Below are 6634 nucleotides of genomic sequence, written 5' to 3'. Positions count from 1 at the left end.
AGTCCCCTGTAGCCTAGTCTACATGCTGTTTGATTCTGGCTACGGGCAGAGCAGTTAGTTCACCTTACCATGGCCAAAACCACAGCTGTGGATCTTAATTTCTGTCTCTAGACATCAAAGGAAGGCAACATTAAATAGATCTCTATTGGATCTTGGAATATTGACATTTATTAGGACCCAAATGCATCTCTTCTCCAGGAACTGTGGTCAAGTACTGCTCAAAGTTCTGAACACCTCAGTATATGAAGAACACAAACCATTAGAGTATGTCCAGATAACAGTGGCCATGATGGTGAAAGATCCTGAGGATAAAACTATGGAGTAGCAGCTAAATTCACTTGGCTTCTTTGTCTTGGAAAAGACAGAGGTGAGGTGTGACCCTCTGGCAGATTACAACTTCCTCTAGAGAGCAGGGGAGGGGGTGGTCCTGATCTCCTCTCCCTGGTCCCAGCAATAGGACACAAGGAATTGGAACGAAGCTGCATTAAAGAAAAGTTCAGATGGGACATTGGGAAATGGTTTTTCACTGAGAGGGTGGCCAGTCACTTGGACAGATCTCCCCAGAGAAATGATCACAACAAAAAGCCTACCAGAGTTCAGGGAGCACATGGTCATCATTAGGTTTAGTTTTAAGCAGTACTGTGAGGAGCAGAGAGTTGGGCTTGGTGATCCTGCAAGCTTCCTTCCAACTGGAGACACTCTGTGTTTCTCTGATTCTATGATTTAGCTGCCAAAGGCTCAAGTTCACCATTGGCTTCATGTAGATCTGTGACCTTGAGTCAGAGGTGTGTCTGGAAAGGGTGGTGTGGGAAAAAGCTGTAGGTGGTGGGGTTCTGTCCACTTCTGCTGCAGAGCAGCTTCTAAGCTCAGGCTCTTGCCTTCAGTCTCTACTTGTGCTTGGTCTTCCACCTTCCAGCCTCTTGGCTCTGATCCTGACCTGATCACTTCATATTCTGTCTTGATCTTGGACTGTCTCATTCCTACAGGCTTGCCTGGTGGTCTGGTCTGCAAGCTGAGCCTTGATGCCATCACCAGAGCTGCTCTGCTCTTCGTGCTGAGGTGGTGTGGGACTGCACCCTTGCCAGTGTCCTGCCCACCTCCACCCCTGGCTCGCCGGCTCTCAGAGTGGCCTGCCCTTATTGCTTCCTGCTCAGTGGGCAGGGATCCTTTGGAGGGGACAGAATAAATCCCAGAGCTCTTAAAAACCATGAGTTCAGCAAGGAACACCTCTACCTTTAAAAGCATACCTGGCCTCTTACACAGAATTTCTGTTTCCAAGAGAGTCAGATGAGGAGTCAGATGAGCATTTGAATGAACTTCTCTTCTATGCCTTAGAGTGGAGAAACAATTGAGGGAAAAGCACCTGATTTTGTTGCAGTGTGAAACATCCTGACAGCAGTTTTTGGCTATCTGAGCTTCGTAAGCTACTCTGTTGAGCTGGTTCTAAACAAATCAGACATATGCTACTGTGTTTGCTGACAATCTAAATTGTACAAGTTTAGTTGGTTGTTTTTCCTTAGTGATGTTATTCTAAAAGTATACTCCATATGTCTGAAACTTAGGAGTGGACCTGGCATTGCCAAGGACAAACAAGCTGCCACCTACACAAAATGATGTGTGTGATCAACAATTCAATTTCAAGAACATACATTTTAACATATGCAAAACTGACCCCCACTGTTATGATGAAGGTAAATTTACGTCCATGAGATTTCTCCGTTGTGAAGGCTCTTGTAAGAACATTATTTCCTATAATCTGAAGAAGAAACAAATAAGTACAAATTCCATAGTAGTAGAATTACTTTTCTGATTATCTTTTGAGCATGCAGTGTAATTTAAATATGTGATGCTGAGGCTGAGGTACTTCAGACAACAAAATCAGCATCAAGACTGACATTTAGATATTCTAATTGTGGTGATGCTTCTTTAGGTTTAATCATTCTTGTTTGCTAAGAATGAGATGAAAAGCTTTTAGCCTTAGGTGTTTTAATTCTAACATGAAAACTAAGTAAGGGAACATAACAGAATTTTCTTTTTGTTTTGCTAAAGACTCCTTTGCTAACAAGTAGAAGGCAAGAGGGTTGTACACATAATGCTACAGACTGTTAAAGCATTCCATTTTATAGAGCTAGGAATTCACACAAGGTACAGACTCCCACTGCCATTGACAACAGTTTCTTGCCATATAAGATAGAGCAGGAAGCAGCCAACAATGCTGGGTCTTTCAGATCTGTGATTCATGCATATACTACTTTTCTAAATTAGCTTAATTTTGAAATGGACCCTCATTATCAATACCAAAGATTTGTACAATGTCTTTCAGCAGCAGAGAGATCACAATACTTTATAAAAAGTTCAAACTTTATAAACACACAGAAGAAAAAAAAAATAAACAAAAGATTCTGCCATGTTCAGATGGAAAATGACAGGTATAAAACACAGAGGAAAAAAATGTACTATAAGATCTAATTGTCCAAAAAGGAATAAGGAATTTGAATTAGGGTGCCTTACTATTACAGAAGTCCTGACTCATAAATTATGTCCTATTACAAGAGTCTGCAACTTCACTTTTATGCTGGAATACCTAGTGCCCTGAAAAAAGGAAATCAAAACCACTGGAGGTATGAAAAGGAATTTTGTTGAGGAAAATGTATTATTTAAAGTTGAATTTAGCAAAGACACTAGAAGAGCTGTGAGATGTACTCTGACTATGTAATGAACACTTCAAGGCACTGAAACAATAAACAGTACAGTTATTACTGAAGTATCAGGAACTCATTCTTATGAAATATACAGATCATGATGATTCAAGAAAAGACGTTGTTGCCGACACTACCCTGGGACATCTTTTCAACTCTAGTTAGGGACAGTGTGACCTGCAGGAAGCAGCTGTAACACTCAATGAATCAATATTGTTACTTCTTACTGCTCTTGGAAGGAAACTATGAAAACAGTAACTGTGTTCAGCTTTCCCATGATGAAATGCGGTGGTTACACAGAAGTGTGGCCTCTTGTTCTCTAGTTCTCAGAACCTCATTCTCTTGTTCTCAGAACATACAAAGGACTTATATACACTCCAGGTGTTTTACCTTAGACTGTACGTTAGTCAGGTTAAAACAGGATGTCATTTAAGACTTAAATGTCAATTCCTCTTCTCAGTTTTGTCTTGTCTGCTGAAGAAGCCGCAACAATTAACTCAGTTGTACACAGTTTTGAGATGTCTAGCTGCACGCTAGAAATACCAACATCTATAAACAGGAATAGGGTGAAAACATAAATATAAGAAGTTTAAGAAGTGAAACCCTACTCCCTGAACTTGAAAAAGTTGTATTTAAAACCCTTACTTGCACATAGCTTTGAAACAGACATAAGTTGCTTGTTAAACTCACGCTTCTACAAACTCAATGAAAAACTGTATCCTAGAAGTTCAACTAATAGGCATGCTAACACGGCTTCTTTTATTCAAGAACCTCAAAGTATTTTAAGAAGGTGAATAAATATTAGCCCCTACTATACATGGAGTTGATTCACTGGAAGAGATGCTGTTTGGTTTGTGTTTCTTGCACTTCAATTTGGCATTTCACTGAGGTGTTTAATCCTCAGTCCTTAGGGCCCTCCATTGTGTTTGAGCATAAGCAGGCAGCTTCAGAGAATGTGCATTGTGGAGGGCCTGAATTACTGTTCAGACCTACCAATCTTTCTCCAGTGCTTTTCAAACTTTGTTGAAATGGAGATGAGACTTTTGTAGAGATGGCTAAAATTTTCCAAATAAGCCCAGGCCTAATGTCACAGCTGCTATATTTTCATGTGATTCCCATTTCTTATCTGATCTGCTACACTAAACTACCTCTGGGAAAAGATCTGAGGATTTATAAAGCTGTATTGGTAATGATTTTTTCCCTTCTCCTTCCCTTTAATATAATCCACAACCCTAGAAGTCAGTTAATACCTGCATCGGTGATGACCATAACAGAACACAGTAATGATCCAAGAGATAAAAGATCCCTACCATTTGAATAGCTCCTTTTTCTATCTTGGATAATTCTTTTCCCTTTTTGAACTACAGCAACACCTACAATAGGAACAAATGAAGACTAGAGTAAGGCACGATACACTTTAGTTCTTCAGTTATATTATTCATTACAACAGTAGTAAAAACAATGCTACTACATAAATAAGCCCACCCAGAGCACAGAAGGATTTGATCATTCTTTAATAAAATATTAGAGAAATGTACTTCTATGTTCTGTTACCTTCTTAAGATACAAAAGTGTGCAGCATATTAATCTTTGGGTCATGCACTGCTCCAACATGCCCTGTCCTTGAATATATATAGGAGTAGAACAATTTATAAGGGTTGTCTGAAGTTAATTTAGTACAGCAGCAGTATTAATCATTATTTTCACCACTTTCATCTTGGATATTCAGACCTAACTGTCATTGGGAATGACAGCCAAACTACAAATATTTGGGGTTGACAATGCAATTTGCAGAATAAAGACAGACTGCAACTCCACTTCAACATGAAACACCAAAGTTTGTAGCAGAAAAAGAATTCCTAATCCCCAGTGCTGCAAAGGAGTTTTATTGGCTTAAATACAATTGTAAAAAACAGAATGTTTATTGGCTGGCACATACTGTGAATATATCATACATGGTCAAAAAACTGCCAATAAAGCTTTCACAGCTTAGCTATTCAACAAGCTGGAGGAAAAAAATAAACAGTCTTTTCACTTTACAAAACTCCTAAAAAAGCCCTACCACTGTGCAGTGGCACAGAATTCCAATTAGCTCTTCTAGAAACAGAGATATTCAGCAAGTGGACTATGCCATGCCCAACACATTAGTAAGTGCACATAAGGATTACTGGAGAATTCATGCTGTATGTAGAAAAAAACTAGCTTCAAGGAACTAGTTTATTCTCAGACTGTACAAATGAAAGAAGAGTACAAATGAGAGAAGGGTAGCTAGAGATTACACTGAGGGAAATTTTTAGCAGCTTCCTTATACAGAAAGATTCTCGACTACTGATACATGTCAACACATCTGAGTGAAATGAATGCATTTACTCAAAGCTTGTCTTCATCACACACAACCAAACACTTCACAGACCCTTCAGTCATTGCTGGTGTGAGAAAGGCTTTGCTTTCATGCAAGTAACTCTCCCATTTTCCATGCCTGCATTGCATTCCCAGCATTGTATCTTATTTTATTATTTCTGGAGTTTTGGAGTGCTGTTTCCATTTCCCTGCCCACTCCCTCACTGTGATCTTTGATCAGTGCATCCTTCCCTGAGAGATACAAAATTAATGACTGTCTTGAAATACACACAGGCACATACATAACTATAAATAACAGAACACGGTCATGTAAAGGAATTCTAGATTAGATGTAAAAGAAAGTGCAGATTTGCAAAGTAGCAATTCAGTGACAAAACTATAGATAACATGAAATATGCTTAATGTGGTCTTTTAAAGTTCTCTAATAGCGTACTAAGGGTTGTGAAGTTTTGTGCAAATTGTAGTTAATTCTGAAATTTCCATTCTCTCTTTGACTGCCTAAGGTGATGAATTCAGAAAAACAAAACAAGTATCCTGATCTACCACGTGGTTGGATTATTCTGAATTTGGTAAAGTGCAAGCCACAAATGAAGACCTCCCATCTGGTAGTATTCCCATAACATCTCCTCATTCCTGTTAAAGATGCACTGCAGCTTTCAGTCAAGGTGGTAGTCTGGGCTGGTTTTCATAGATCTTAAAAGGAGCAAAATTATTATGTACAAGACTTCTACTACTTTGTCAATATAACCAGTGAATAGCTTCACAAACTGTTAGGAGGAGAAGGACAGCAGGAAAAGTAATTAAGTAAGATCTGTTTTCTAGGAAAAGTGAATTAAGAATACCTGCCTTTTTTTTTCTTCCCTGCCACAATGAATCAGGTACTTTTCCTCTCTAAAGCAATAAGGCAAAGAAAACATTGAAAGGCAGACAGATGGACAATTTCTATTATGTGAAAGACTGGAACGAGAAATTAATTTTGCAGTGGTTATATTAAAAAGCTTGTATATAGCTGCTGACTAAGTCAGTGCTTATTTTGGAAGATGTATCTGAATTTGACATTCAAACATCAGCAATGTAACTGTGTCCCCTCTAGCCAAATACGCAATTTTACCAGAAATAGGATATACTTACGTAATACTCACCTACTTTTAATTAGCTATACAGCACGCAAAACCTTCTTATTGTGATACCATTCGATACATCTCAGAAACAGAACCTAAGATCCAATATATTGATATTGTTATATTCTGCCAAGATTTACAAACTACAGACCAACCAGGGACCCATAACTTCTCTAAGAGTTTTAATGCTCCCATAAACGGCTGAGTAACCCAAGTACAGAGATACATGCACAGATAGCTCCCAAAGATCTTGGAGTCTTTGGGGGTCCTGGTCTGGAAGCTGGTCAACATTATTTCAGTTTACCAAATGGGCATGAGGGAAAATCCAGGAAGGCCAGTTGGTACAATCTCAGTACCTGGAAAAAATATGGCGAAGATCACACTGGCTGCAGTTGAAAGGCCACTTGGAGAATAATTCAATCATCAGACAGAGTCAACAAAGTTGCACAGAAG

Source organism: Fringilla coelebs, assembly GCF_963513975.1.
Source record: "Fringilla coelebs genome assembly, chromosome: Z".
In the NCBI taxonomy this organism is placed as follows: Eukaryota; Metazoa; Chordata; class Aves; order Passeriformes; family Fringillidae; genus Fringilla; species Fringilla coelebs.
This window is presented reverse-complemented; position numbering follows the sequence as displayed.